Genomic DNA, 15,691 nt, shown 5'->3' on the forward strand with positions numbered 1-15,691 from the left:
AATACACATGGGAAAAGACAAGAGCCAATCTAATTTAAATTCCTCTATATGTTGAGGAATTGGTCCACATACCTTTTTGGACTGAGAGTAAAAGGGATATATCTGAAGTAAGAAAGACTGAAAGTCTATTTAAAAGGCAGTCAGAAACCCAGATCATCTTTCATACCTGGTCATGCAGCCAGGTGACATTCCTCATCCTTAACTCCAAAGAAAAACTTGAAATGTAGTCTCTGAAGAGTGAAACAGAGGGTCTCTGGAGTAGGGAATACCAGCTGAGGGTAGAATTACTGAACTGATAATAGATCAATTAATTAAACATATGCATATTTTTGCTGAGATCCATGACCTCTTTCCCCTTACTCAGCTCCAAGAATGCGGGCAAGAAGAGTATTCGCCTTCCAGGCAGGATATTGGGAAGAATGTTTTGGTGAATCTGACTTGTCTGAGAAGAAAAGAAACTGACATTAGAGGTTCCCCAATTCAACAGGCAATCAGATCATCCTTTATTTAAGCCCACAATTAACAGAGCTTATTGAGATTTTTAAAGGATATTTGTCCTTAAATATGAGTAGAATTCTTAAACATCTCAGGAAAGGTTTGATATAAGAAAGCCCAAAATAGTCATTTGGAGGAAACAAACTTAGAGCAGGGTGAAGGAGGTGGCAGATTCTATCATCAATATTCTTAAAAAGTTAAGGCAAATCATTATTTTGAAAGCAGAACAAAATTACAAGATGGAAAAAAAAATTAGAGAGGACCAGTCCAGGAGATCTATTATCTGAATAATAGGATGTTCAGAAAGAGAGACCAGAGAAAATAGGGGAAAAGTTCAAAGACACAATTTAAGAATATTTCCCAGAATGGAAGGACATAAGTTATCAAATTAGTGAGTGAAAATAGACCTATACCTCCTTTCATGAAGTGAAGTGATAGAACACTTTGAACAAAAAGAAGTTCCTATAAGCTTCTAGAATGAAAAAAAAAAAGTCACAAAAAAAGACTAAGAACCAGAATCTTCATACTTCTCAACAGCAACATAAGAAACCATAAGACGGCCGGGTGCGGTGGCTCACGCCTGTAATCCCAGCACTTTGGGAGGCCGAGGCGGGTGGATCACAAGGTCAAGAGATCGAGACCATCCTGGTCAACATGGTGAAACCCCGTCTCTACTAAAAATACAAAAAATCAGCTAGGCATGGTGGTGCGTGCTTGTAATCCCAGCTACTCAGGAGGCTGAGGCAGGAGAATTGCCTGAACCCAGGAGGCAGAAGTTGCGGTGAGCCCAGATCACACCATTGCACTCCAACCTGGGTAACAAGAGCGAAACTCAGTCTCAAAAAAAAAAAAAAAAAAAAAAGAAAAAAGAAAAAAAACACGAAAAGAAAAGAAACCGTAAGACAATGAAAAAATGTCTACAAATTCAAAATGTTCATTCTACTAGTTATTTTCAACCTAGAATTTTATGACCAAGTTATCACTTATGGGGATAGAATAAAGATATTTTTAGGTTATAAGTCTCAAATAACTGATTTTCCAAGCACCTTTCTCAGAAAGTCAATAGAATGTGTGCTCCACTGAAAGGAGTAAGTAAAACAATAAAATGGAGACAAAGAATACAGGAAACAGGAAATCCAGCACAATAGAGAAACAAACAGCCCTTAAACTAGGATAGCCTGAGCCCTTGTTCTGAACTCTGCAATTGTAAAGGGTCCCGGTATGGCCTTCCTTCAGTTGCACCTCTTCCAACAGGGAAAGGAGTTCTAGAGTCCAACATGATGGAAGGCCACCCAGCCTCTATACTGCTGCCTTCTAACTCACACTCCTGGTATTCAGGACCTCACAATTCCCCGCTCAGATTGCAGACCCAGTTACAGAGCCTGCACAGGCTATTCCACAGATCCATCATGATTAGGGCAGACTTAGGGGGACTGAACATGCACTCACCCCTAGACCCAAAAGATGATGAGGATGTGGTTTTTAGCTAGGGCTGTAGACAGAGCTTAGGTGTATGGGCTGAATGTAAAGGGTAGCCAGGACTTGGAAAAGAAGACAGAAGGGCTGAGACTGAGGCTTCCTATTTTTTGTTTTAGGCCCGGGAGTTGTGAATAGGAGACCTACCCAAGATGACAGTATAAAGACGTTCCAGGATGAAAGCTGCGTGTGTAACAGGCTTAAAAAGCAACCAGGCTGATTAGAACAGATCAGGAGGCTCCTGAAGCTAAAGATAAAATTGAAGACAACTGAAAAGTTCTGACCATCAGGAAATACAATTTATATAATTGGCTATGAACTTTGGGGATAAATTAGAAAAGCTAAGCGCATGAAAAATCTAGACCAGCACTGTCCAACAGAGCTTTCTGGGATGATGTAATGATCTAGATCTGTGTTGTCCAAAATGGCAGCCAATAGCCACATGTAGTTACTGGGCACTTGTAATATGGCTAAGGCAACTCAATTTTTAATTTAATTTAATTTTAATTAATTTTAATTGCCACATGACTACTCTATGGGACAGCAAAGACTTAGAAAATAGTGAAGGTGACATTGTAAAATGTTAAAATACTAAAGACTGCTAATTATAATTGCAGTTTTGTTTTTCTTTTTTTTGTTTGTTTGTTTGTTTGAGACAGTCTCACTCTTTTGCCCAGGCTAGAATGAAGTGGTGTGATCTTGGCTCACTGCAACCTCCACCTCACAGGTTCAAGTGATTCTCATGCCTCAGCCTCCCAAGCAGCTGGGACCACAGATGCACACCACCACTCCCAGCTAATTTTTGCATTTTTAGTAGAGACGAGGTTTCACCATGTTGGTCAGGATGGTCTTGAACTCCTGACCTCAAGCGATCTGCCTGCCTTGGTCTCCCAAAGTCCTGGGATTACAGGTGTGAGCCACTGCACCCGGCCTATAATTGCAATTTAAAGTTCACTGGTTGATTGCTGTCATATCATACTGTGACAGTTATTTTTTGCATACTAAAGTAACATCTGAGTAATTTGTTTCTGTGTTCCTTTCAAGGGATGTGAGACAGGAGCTATCAAAAGATTGTAAACCAGGTCAGGCGCAATGGCTTAAGCCTGTAATCCCAGCACTCTGGGAAACCGAGGTAGGCAGATCACCTGAGGTCAGGAGTTCGAGACCAGCCTGGCCAACATAGTGAAACCCCATCTCTATTAAAAATACAATGAGCTGGGCGTGATGGCACATGCCTGTAATCCCAGCTACTCAGAAGGCTGAGGGAGTAGAATCGTTTGAACCCGGGAGGTGGAGGTTGCAGTGAGCGGAGATCTCCTCACTGCACTCCATCCTGGGTGGCAGAGTGAGACTCTGTCTCAAAAAAAAAAGGTAAAGCGGCCGGGCACGGTGGCTCAAGCCTGTAATCCCAGCACTTTGGGAGGCCGAGGCAGGTGGATCATGAGGTCGAGAGATCGAGACCATCCTGGTCAACATGGTGAAACCCCGTCTCTACTCAAAATACAAAAAATTAGCTGGGCATGGTGGCACGTGCCTGTAGTCCCAGCTACTCAGGAGACTGAGGCAGAAGAATTGCCTGAACCCAGGAGGCGGAGGTTGCGGTGAGCCCAGATCACACCATTGCACTCCAGCCTGGGTAACAAGAGCGAAACTCCGCTTCAAAAAAAAAAAAGTAAAGCCAGAGCATAAACTGTTAGATGTTTGGTAATGAAATAGGGCTAAAATACTTATTTGAGACTTTTTGTTTGATTCATTATTTTGAAACAAGGATGATACAGAATAACCACATTTGGCTAATAGCTGCCATATAGACAACACAGATCTAGATAATTATAACCTCAAATCATGATTTTTAAAGTTGTGTAGCAGTAAAGCCAGGGACAGTTGCTCATGCCTGCAATCCAAGCACTTTGGGAGGCTGAAGTAAGAGGATCGCTTGACCCAAGGAGTTTGAGACCAGCCTGGGCAATATAGGGAGATCCTATCTCTACAACAAATTTAAAAATTATCCAGGCATAGTGGTCCCAGCTACTTGGGAGGCTGAGGTGGGAGGATGGCTTAAGCCCAGAAGTTCGAGGCAGCAGTGCCACTGTATTCCAACCTGGGCAACAGACGGAGACCCTGCCTCAAAAAAACAAACAAACAAAAAAAAAGTTGGGTGTTGCACAAAAACATCATGGTCTACTACGTAGCTGAGTTATAAATAGCTTTCATATAATCATGATAATACAGCACATGATAATATAAAGCACTGAAAATGGAGCTAACTCAACTTAAAATATAACCACAGGGTGACCATAAAGTCAGTAAACAAAGATAAAATATTTTTATCATATATAGCAGAATATTATGTATGCATAACATACTATTTTATCACATGTAATACAGTGATACCAATAAAAATCATCCTAGGCATTTGCCTGTGAGTCCAGACTAGGTAGCCACTCCATATAGTGAGAGGAAAGGGACAGAGCTGTAGATACTTGGTGGAGCCAGGGGAGGAAGGAGAGCTAAATCCTCCTCCTCATGATGACAAGTCAAGAAATAATGCCCCAAACTGAAAAATCCAAAAGTTGCAACACAAGCATGCTATTTAAAGAAATGATGGTAAATACCAAGTAATTAGGTAAGGGAGATGAAAGTAGTTGCTTCTGGAAAAGATGGCAAGGATGGCAGTTTTTCGTAACAAACTTCTCAGAATTATTTGACCCAAATTATGTGCAAGTATAACTGTGATTAAATTTTTAATTAAAATAAAAACTAAAGATAAATATTTTAAAGTAATTAAGGGCCATGCCTGTAATCCCAGCACTTTGGGAGTCCAAGGTGGGCAGATCACTTGAGGTCAAGAGTTCAAGACCAGCCTCGCCAACATGGTGAAACCCCATCTCTACTAAAGAACACGAAAATTAACCAGGCGTGGTGGCAGGCGCCTGTAATACCAACTACTCAGGAGGATGAGGCAGGAGAATCACCTGAACTGGGGAGGCAGAGGTTGCAGTGAGTCAAGATCGTGCACTCCAGCCTGGGTGACAGAGCGAGACTCTGTCTTAAATAAATAAATAAATAGTAACTAAGCGGGTGGGGGGAAAGCAGATGGCATTTCCTGCGCAGCTGTTTGTGGTTAAAGATAATGTATATTCTAAGGGTGAAGAAGAGAGAGAGATGACTGTGTGAAAGGTTAACATTTATTTGGCCCTACAGACAGAAAGGATTCAGATGGCCAATGAGAAGAGGGAAAACGCAGACAGAGAGAGAAGGGCAACACAGGTGAAGAGGTTTGTGTTGTCAATTTCATATGGATCTGTAACAGACACCAATGTAGGTGGGGTATAAGCATTGTTTGTCAGTGTCATGCTAACCTAAGAGCCTTTCTTGAAATGCCCCAGTTTAGGACCCCATATCCCTGCTTTAGGACCCCGTATCCCAATTCAGACATACCCCAAGTCTCTCACTATTTATCTTATTTCTCTTCATATTAAACAATCAGCCCTATCGAAGTCTTTCATTGTATGCAGATGAGGTTTATAAGTACTCCAGATAATCTCCACACTCCATCATAACAATGAAGGAAAAGGGCCTAGAATTTTATTTTGAGTACAGTAATGGGGCCCTTTTCCTATTTGTTGTCGACTGAGAGGTTTGTTGGTATCTTAATTCCAGCAGAGTAAGAACCCTATCATTCTGATGTGTAGGGCCCAAGATAGACCTGTAAAGTGGTGGATCCAATGATGGAAAAGCAGAAAGTACATCCTGGTTTCTAAGGATGGACACATCCCCAGCAAAAGGAAAAGATTCCTGGGAGGGAGGAGTGGGAGATAAGTTCAGGTCAGGGAGGTAAGTTGGGACATGCAAGACTGAGCATATTTGATTTATCCTACAAGCAATACAACATTCTGGCAGGTAAGGAAGTTGATTCAACGCATTATGTAATATAGCAGTAAAGTGCAAAATTTATTTCAGCAGAGTAAGATTGCTGTTAAGGACCCAAGTTAGGAGGCTGCTGGATTCATCCCAGCCTGAGATGACGGGGACAGGAGCCAGGAAGGAGGTAGGAGAAACGAAAGAGAAGGAATGAATTTGAGAGAGCAAGACTCCCAGACATGGAACTGAAGGAGAGAGAGGAGCCAAAAGTAACTCTGAGTGTGGGAAATGATGGTACAGGGGAAATGGCAGCATCATTGACCAAAATGGGAAGATCAGGAGGAGGAGTTTGGAAGGAAGCAATGGGTTTAGCTTAGCTCTTCTCGGGCCTGACAAGAGACAGACTGTCTGGGTGCAAGTGTGTAACTGTCCATTGGAGATTCAGGTAGGCAGCCCATTAGAGAAGTTATTTAAAGTCCCAGTGAAGTCACCTTCCACTTGCAGGCAGTAGGAACTTATAATGGGGGCTTGAGGAGCTTTCTAGTGTTTGGAACTACATCTGTGGGGAGCCCACCTGGAACAGTACAGGGACGTAAGAGCAGCAGCAAGGCTTTGTAAAGACTACAAGAGCTTTGAATGCATTAAACAAGTCACATTTTAGCCGGGCGCGGTGGCTCAAGCCTGTAATCCCAGTACTTTGAGAGGCCGAGGCGGGTGGATCACGAGGTCGAGAGATCGAGACCATCCTGGTCAACATGGTGAAACCCCGTCTCTACTAAAAATACAAAAAATTAGCTGGGCATGGTGGCACGTGCCTGTAATCCCAGCTACTCAGGAGGCTGAGGCAGGAGAATTGCCTGAACCCAGGAGGCGGAGGTTGCGGTGAGCCGAGATCGCGCCATTGCACTCCAGCCTGGGTAACAAGAGTGAAACTCCGTCTCAAAAAAAAAAAAAAAAAAAAAAAACAGAAAAAAACAAGTCACATTTTAAAAATCTACATTCAATGGTAAAATTTAATTATATACTCATTCAGGCTATATATATATATATATATATATATATTACCTAGAACATCTCATCTGCAAATGTCTTCTGGTGTCTTTTCCTTCACACTTAACAAATCATGGAGAATTGTATATATTTTATAAAATATATATGTGTGTGTACGTAAACACACACATACATATATATGTATGAAGAGAGAGAGAAGGAGAAAAAGAGAGAGAGAGAGAGAGAGCATGCACTAGTATTTAAGAGACCAGAGTTCTAGCTCTGATCTTGTCACTAGCGGTGGTGTTAGTTTAGTTATTGCCAAACCTGTAAAGTCGCTAACATAGTACTAGCCACAACCCAGATAATATTCTAAGTGCTTTTTGTGTACTAAATTAATTGATCATCACAAAAACTCATTATTATGCTCGTTTTACAGATGACAGAATTGAGTAATGGGTCCAAAATCACCAGCAGTCAGGAAACAGAGCCCAAGTTCATGTTCTTAACCTCTCAGAGACTCAACTTCTCATCTGTAAATTGAGAATGTGGGATTAAATTACATCTAGAGTACCATCAAACTTTAAATTTGAATGAGATTATGAAGAGTTAAGTAAGCATTAATCGGAATCGAAATTAATTTCTGAAAATTAGCAGCAGAGGGCAGCAGAGAGAACATTAAGGAGGCTTTTAAAAGACCTTTCTAAAGCTATGCAGAGTAATAATACATAAAACTTACAAATAAAAACACATACATTAACACACTTAATATTCATAGTTACTTTAATTTCCTAGTTTGGGCCCTTTGTTTCAATTCATCTTCCACTTTAATGCACTTAAAAGGGCCCATTCAAGGCCGGGGGCAGTAGCTGACGCCTGTAATCCCAGCACTTTCAGAGGCCGAGGCGGGTAGATCACCTGAGGTAGGGAGTTTGAGACCAGCCTGACCATCATGGAGAAACCCTGTTTTTACTAAAAATTCAAAATTAGTTGGGCCTGGTGGCGCATGCCTATAGTCCCAGCTACTTGGGAGGCTGAGGCAGGAGAATTGCTTGAACCCGGGAGGCTGAGATTGTGGTGAGCCGAGATTGCACCACTGCACTCCAGCATGGGCACCAAGAGCCAAACTCCATCTCAAAAAAAAAAAAAAAAAAAAAAAAAAAAAAAAAAAAAAAAAAAAGGGAGGCAGGGGCATTAAGCAGGATGTGGTGGCTCATGCCAGTAATCTCAACACTTTGGGAGGCCAAGGCAGGCAGATCACCTGAGGTCAGGAGTTCGAGACCAGCCTGGCCAACAGGGTGAAACCCCATCTTTACTAAAAATACAAAAAATTATCTAGGCGTGGTGGCAAGTGCTTGTAATCCCAGCTACTCGGTAGGCTGAAGCAGGAGAATCACTGGAACATGGGCAGCAGAGGCTGCAGTGAGCAGAGATTGGGCCACTGCCCTCCAGCCAGGGAGACAGAGCAAGAGTCTGTCTCAAAAAAAAGAGAGGGGCCCATTACTGCATCCCTTAATGCACCGCTAGAATAAAGACAGCATTGCACATCACAATATACTAAAATTTTAGACTAGAGAAATCAAGAAAAGTTAATTGGGTTTATTTTGACTGCTTGTTGGCATTTTTCTTAATAATTTTCATTATTTTTGAAATTCTAATATCACTGGATCTCTTCAAAGGTATATAAAAGTTACACTTCAAACAAATGTTAACATATTTGTTAGACTTGATTTCATCTGAGACACCAAAATTTTACCCAATGGATGACTTCAATTGTTCAATGATATTTTTTGCCACTTGAATTCTTGTTTCTCATCTTAGAGAAGCTAACTAAATAAAGCTATGTATACGTAAAGCTATATATATATTATATATATTATAAAATGTATAAAATTCTGTCTGATTGGCTAAGTGTAAAGGAAAAGACACCTGAGAACATTTGCAGAGGAGATGTTCTAGGCAAATTTAGCCCACATTAATCATTACCAGATAGGGGAATGCCAAAATTAACCTTCTGTGCAAATTCGCAACTTAGAAATATGTGCTAAAGTGCAGTGCCTTGTTAAATCATTTACTTGCTTTTCAGAAGAAACTGCGATGTAAGTTCTTCTTTCTAGACAAGCATTTACACAGTTTTCCAGAAAGCTGTTGTCATCACTTCCTCACACACATTTTTTCCGATGTATTTTTTAAAAATTGACAGATAAAACTACATGAATTTCTCATGTGTAATATGATATTTTGAAGTGTATATATTGTGAAATGGCAAAATCTAATTAACATATATATTACTTCACAGTTATTTTTGTGGTGAGAATACTTATATATTCAGTTTCTCATCATTTCTCAAGAATATGATATGGGCCGGGCGCGGTGGCTCAAGCCTGTAATCCCAGCACTTTGGGAGGCCGAGGCGGGTGGATCACGAGGTCAAGAGATCGAGACCATCCTGATCAACATGGTGAAACCCCGTCTCTACTAAAAATACAAAAAACAGCTGGGCATGGTGGCGCGTGCCTGTAATCCCAGCTACTTAGGAGGCTGAGGCAGGAGAATTGCCTGAGCCCAGGAGGCGGAGGTTGCGGTGAGCCGAGATCGCGCCATTGCACTCCAGCCTGGGCAACAAGAGCGAAACTCCGTCTCAAAAAAAAAAAAAAAAAAAAAAAGAATATGATATGTCATCAACTATGGTCACCATGCTGTACAAGAGATCTTTTGAACTTATCCCTTCTATATAACTGTAATTTTGTATCCTTTGAATATGCTGATCAAAGGACATTCTTTTACTTTACATCTAAACAACACAAGCATGGAGTCAAAGAGAAAACCTAAAAAGAGAAGAACTTTATAAGGGGAAACATTTTAAAAACCTAAGTTAGGGATCAGCAAACTTTTTGTACACAGGGCCAGAGAGTTAATATTTGAGACTTTGCAAGTCATAGAAACTCTGTTGCAACCCTGCTAGCGTAGCAGGAAAGTAATCATAGACAATATGTAAACAAATGACTGTGTCTGTTCTCCTACTAAAGTTTACAAAAACAGGCAGGGGGCCAATATGGTCCTGGGCTGTAGTTTGCCTACCCTTGACCTAAGTCAAAAAGCAGATGCAATAGATGGAATAGGCATCATAATAATGACAACTGTATGCCACGTGCTTTCCAGACATAGCCTCTAACCTCCCAACAACACCGCACATTAAGTAATATCATCATCTAGATATGATAATATCTTTTTAAAATCTTTTAATTTTTTTGTTCTTTATCATAATCTACATTTTCCAAATAAGAAAACTGAGTTTTAGATATGATAAATACCCTTCCAAGGTCACACAGCTACTAAGTACTTAAAAGCAAGATTCAAGCCCAAGTTTAGAAACTCCAAAATGTGTGTTCTGTTCTTAGAACATATCACAATATTGTACAGTGAGCAGTTAATATCACGCAGTCATAATAACAAGCAATTAGTCCTTCCAGGAAAAGGGCATCAGCCCTGATTCCGTGTAGTAACAACAGCACTTGCCAAATAAAATAAGGAAGGTGCAATGAAGAGCAGAAAGAAAGGCTCCAGGGGAAAGCCAGCACTCACCCCAATTTGTCCCAATTATGTATCAATGCTCATATATCTTTGAGGAATACAATTGATTTATCCTCTGGGTTTTTTTTTGTTTTGTGTGTGTATGTGTGTGTGTGTGTGTGTGTGTGTGTGTGTGTGTGTTTGTGTTTTGAGATGGAGTCTCACTCTGTCGCCAGGCTGGAGTGCAGTGGCACAATCTCAGCTTACTGCAACCTTGGCCTCCCTACTTTAAGCAATTCTCCTGCCTCAGCCTCCCCAGTAGCTGGGACTACAGGCATGCACCACCACACCCAGCTAATTTTTGTATTTTTAGTAGAGACAGGGTTTCACCATGTTGGCCAGGCTGGTCTCGATTTCCTGAACTCGTGATCCGCTCCCCTCGGCCTCCCAAAGTTCTGGGATTATAGGTGTGAGCCACTGTGCCCCGCCTTCTCTGGTTTTTTATTCTAACCATATGAACATTTTCCTAAACCATGCCTCTGCTATAGCCTGGCATCACCTCATCTTTAATATTACAACCATCTTCTACAGGGTTATTTAATATTACAGGCTGAACATGGTAGCTCATGCCTGTAATCCCAGCACTTCGGGACACGGAGGTGGGTGGATCACCTGAGGTTAGAAGTTTGAGACCAGCCTGACCAATATGGTGAAACCTCGTCTCTACTAAAAATACAAAAGTTAGCCGGGTGTGGTGGCATGAACCTGTAATCCCAGCTACTCGGGAGGCTGAGACAGGAGAATTGCTTGAACCCAGGAGGCAGAGGTTCAGTGAGCCATGATCACAACACTGCACTCCAGCCTGGGCAACGGAACAGGACTCCATCTCAAAAATTAATAATAATAATAATACAGATCCTTTGTTTAAATACAAACCACTTCTGATCACCTCAGGGATAAAGTCCATACAGTGTAGGCCTGTGATTTGTGCTCCTTGTCTGTCTTCCTAATCTCATCTCTGCCTGTTCCCCACAGGACCCAGGACCCCAGCCATGCTGATCCCTTCACCTGAGCCCATGCCTAGCCCAGGGATTTGTGCATTTTTTTGTCTTCTGTCCTGACAGTTCTGGTTCCCTATCCATCCTCCGGTTTACCACCCATAACCTTCAAGTCTCATCTCATACGTTAACATTTCAGAACCCTTGGCCATCTATTCAGAATCCTTGCATCTGAATTAGAAAAAGATTCTAGGTTCTTCTCTCCCCTACCTCAAGGTGTTCATCAGGATTGCGTGAAACTTTAATAAAACAGAAAAGATAAATCACTGGAATAGTCTTTGGAAAGAAGGAAAAATTGACACGAGCAAAAGGAAAACAAGATTGAGGCTTGGTGGAGAGTGTGGGAATTTTGGATGATGAGGCAAAACAGATCCTGCCTGTTGAAGAACGTTTTGGAGGTGTGCGAACTAAGACACCCAAAGAGGCTGGATTGAGATGGACGCAAAAATTTCTGGTGGCCACACACACAAATGATGGCAATGGGATTGGACTGCTTTCCACCATCATGGGCTATAACATCTTGGAATTATAGACAAGAAAACTTCCGTTAATCTGCTGTTTGATGGAAGATCTTGAAACCAGCTAGCGGGGGTGCAGTTTGATTTCTACCTGTCAACATATCTGATTCTATAGATATATCTTTTAAAAGTTTTGAAACAGTACATCTAAAGACACATCTTAGTTTAGTAAATCATTTCTCTTGACGGGCACTGAGGTTTGTCTTGCTTTTCCACTATGTGTAATTATTGCTGCCTCTGTGAGTATTACCACAGGCAAGATTTGGAGCAGCGGAATTACCAGATCAAAGCTATTGCCAAATTTCCTTTCAAGTAGCTTGGATCAATTTATTCTCTCACCAGCAATGCTTGAGATTGTTTTCATTGAAATTTGTTAGCACATTATTATTTTTTTAATTTTCCAGTTAAATGAGCCAATTTATGTTTGTCCACAAATTAGAAAGTGAGCTATCTTGTTAAGATTATATGTAGGTCACTTGTTATTTTTTAATACCTTCAAAGCTCAAAAACCTGTATTTTGTTTCTTCACCTCTATATTATATTACCCTATAATATAAATTATAAATCCCATAATTCCAATCTAAACTTTTTAAGACCTTATTGATTTGGGGGACTTGCAGATAAATTGCTGAAAAATGATCACTGAAAAACTTGAATAGTGTTTTGTTCATGATTTAATTATGATAATGTAACCAAATCTGTATTACATGTTCAATTTTTTTTTCAGTGAATCATGCAAGAACTTTATGTAAAATGAAAGGCCTCCCTGTATAAAACAGCATCTGCAGTTTCCTTACTCTTATCTTTAAAAATACCTGTTCTTTAGAGCTGGAAATAATCACTTAATCACATACCTTAGATTATCTCCCTATTATTTCAACTTGTATTGAATTGATTGATGAATGCTCTAAAATATTGCTCAATAATATTTCAATTTCTGTTACAAATCATATAATTTGGGATTATCCTTCTATCAAATATGAAGTGATTCTTACTTAACAAATTAATTTCTGAAAGTGGAAGTTGATGGCTAAGATAACACAATCATAAATTAAAATCCTCTTTTCTTCATATTATATTACCAAGTAAATAAATAATTTTGTGTTGGTTTTGCTTAGACTTTATGACCAAAGTTAATGGCTACTTCCAAAGACTATCTGATGTGTGAATTTTCTTACTTCAGAAGATGTGAACTTCCATGCAGAAATATTAGTAAATATATTTTTGTCATAGTTTGGATTTTTCTTCATACTCCTTGATATATCACAAATTGAAAAATTGAAACTTATGCATATTTTTTAATTACTTTCAATGTATTTTGATGCAAAATGAGAGGACTGAAAAAATAAGAAATCTATCACAATAGTATTATATTGATATTAAATTTCCTTGGTGTTATAATTGTAAATTATGTTAATTTTGCCAGTTATCATTACCATTTACTTAATTGTAGGCATGACAACTACAAATTCAATGCAAGATTCTTGATTGGATTCTGGATTTTAAAAAATTAAAAAGCTCTAACGGACGTGTGGATAATTGGGACAATTTGCATGTGTGTCTCATATTAGATAATAGTATTGTGTCAATGTTATGTTTCTGTGGTGGTGTAATTGTGTTACAGAAGACTGCCCTTATTTTTAGGAGATACATGCTCAAGAATTTAGGGGTGACGTGTGTCCTAAAGTTAGCAACATACTTTCAACCCATTCAGGGAAAGAAACTGTGCATAAAACTGTGCATATGTGTATGTGTGCGTGTGTGTGTGTGTGTGTGTGTGTGTGTGTATATATATATATACATATATATGTATATGGAAAAAGACAGGCAGAGAAAGACAAAGCAAGAGAGAAAGTATGTGCGGCAGAATAATACCACTGATTAACATACATGATGGAAATATGCGTGTTTGTTGTACTATTCTTATATAGATTTGAAACGTTTCTAAATAAAAATAGGGAGGGGAAATAACCATATTTAGTTAATGAAGGCATATTTACATTGTATAATATTTATTAAGAGCCTAGACGACATCTTCTGTATCTGAAATAATCATTACATATGTGATGGGAAATGTTTAAGTGACTTGATATAAATACTTCAACCATCACTTTACTCTGAGATAACAGAATGAGTGTATTACCTTTCAATATCTCCAAAATTCCCCTTAGGATACGGATGTTTGACACAGACTTCAAACACTCTTCAATCCTCCAGAAGCTTCTCAAGCTCAAAAACAATCTTTTCACACTGACCTATGGAAGAAAAGTTATAAAAATATCAACATAAGTATTCTGTCCCAACCAGGTCTATATTTAAGCACAGATTCATATGCACAAGACAAGGAATATTTGAGTGAGTCTAAAGATAATTCAAACAAAAGTCCACCCGTACATGTGCTATCTTTAATACCAAAAGGGAGGCTTTCCCCAAATCACCCAGATGAAAGTCAAAAAGCATCCTCACTATAGATCGCATTCATTTTGAATACATCCTGACACACAGAAAAACGCTATCACGAGCTTGCTGAACTGAATAATTGAGAGTCAAACCCAATTGGAAATGACTGTGGTTGTGTTTGTCTCTAAAACTGCGTCATTGTAATTGAATTCAAGAGCTGTGTTGTCCCGGCAAAATCCTATGTAGGTTTTTAGGCCTTCTTTTAAAAATGCGGAAGCTAAACCAGTGTAGCAATTAGTGAAAGAGGACTGCAAAAATCATATGATAAGTATTTGAACAGGCCAGTTAAAAATTGTAGGTAAAAAATATACATATTTTAGAAATGTTAAAATGTGGACATAAGGAGGTAAGAAAAGAAAGTATTGGGCTTGATTTTTTTTTTTTTTTTTCGACTCCATGAATGATTGCTTGCCACTGATACAGTAAGCTTCCCACTTGCCACTGATACAGTAAGCTAGAAAAGCATTTTAGATGTCGTAAGAATGAATCTGCACTCTGGTGATAAAGGGCTAAGAAAGTGTGGAAGACAAATGACAAGAAATAATAGCAGAGTTGTAGGGCCCTTTGCCTTCTTTTTCTTACCTTCACTAACCAATCTGCTCATTCGATCCGGCAGAAACCCAGCAATTGACCAGAGAGATGAACAAGCCAGCCAGTGCTCTTTCCGGAAATTTTCACAGGCCTTTCACAGATGAGACCAGGAGACTAAGCTGCTCATTGCAAAGCCATTCTTTTTATAACTGATCCCATGGAAAAAGAGTTGTTTTCGCTCAAGTTTGATTTGTGCTCAAGAGGCAGTGGGAAGTCCCGGGAAGTGGAGAGGCAATAACTGACAAAGCCACATCAAGCCACAGAATGGTGTTCCTTCCCCTTTTTTTGAAAAATGAAACCTATCTATGAAACTGTCTCTTATTAAAATAGTTTATGGTTACATATTTTGTAAGAACCCTAGCAACAGAATTAAATTTTCTTTCTAGAACAGTAAATTATCTGGGATCCTTTGCCCCAAAGAGAGCCAATGTCAGATATTACTTTAGAAAAATCTGTTTCATGACTAATTTATAATTTTTAAGAAGTATTATTTCTCAGGCCAGGTGCAGTGGCTCAAGCCTGTAATCCCAGCACTTTGGGAGGCCGAGGCGGGTGGATCACGAGGTCAGGAGATCGAGACCATCCTGCTCAACATGGTGAAACCCCGTCTCTACTAAAAATACAAAAAATTAGCTGGGCATGGTAGCGTGCCACCATGCCCATAATTTTTTGTATTTTTAGTAGAGACGGGGTTTCACCATGTTGACCAGGATGGTCTCGATCTCT

At 39.7% G+C, this 15,691-nt stretch overlaps 1 protein-coding gene across 1 annotated transcript in view; it reads right to left on the bottom strand.

Annotated features, from left to right (window-relative positions):
• TASL (TLR adaptor interacting with endolysosomal SLC15A4) overlaps positions 1-15,227 on the bottom strand; it is a 28,966-nt gene extending 13,739 nt beyond the window's left edge. The window contains exons 1-2 of the mRNA XM_003924070.3: positions 14,957-15,227; positions 14,058-14,169 (exon numbers count right to left, since the gene is read on the bottom strand). The gene's annotated coding sequence lies outside the window, so the exon portion shown is untranslated. The remainder of the gene's footprint in view (positions 1-14,057; positions 14,170-14,956) is intronic.
• Between the last annotated feature and the right edge of the window lie 464 nt (positions 15,228-15,691).

This window comes from Saimiri boliviensis, chromosome X (assembly GCF_048565385.1).
Source record: "Saimiri boliviensis isolate mSaiBol1 chromosome X, mSaiBol1.pri, whole genome shotgun sequence".
In the NCBI taxonomy this organism is placed as follows: domain Eukaryota; kingdom Metazoa; phylum Chordata; class Mammalia; order Primates; family Cebidae; genus Saimiri; species Saimiri boliviensis.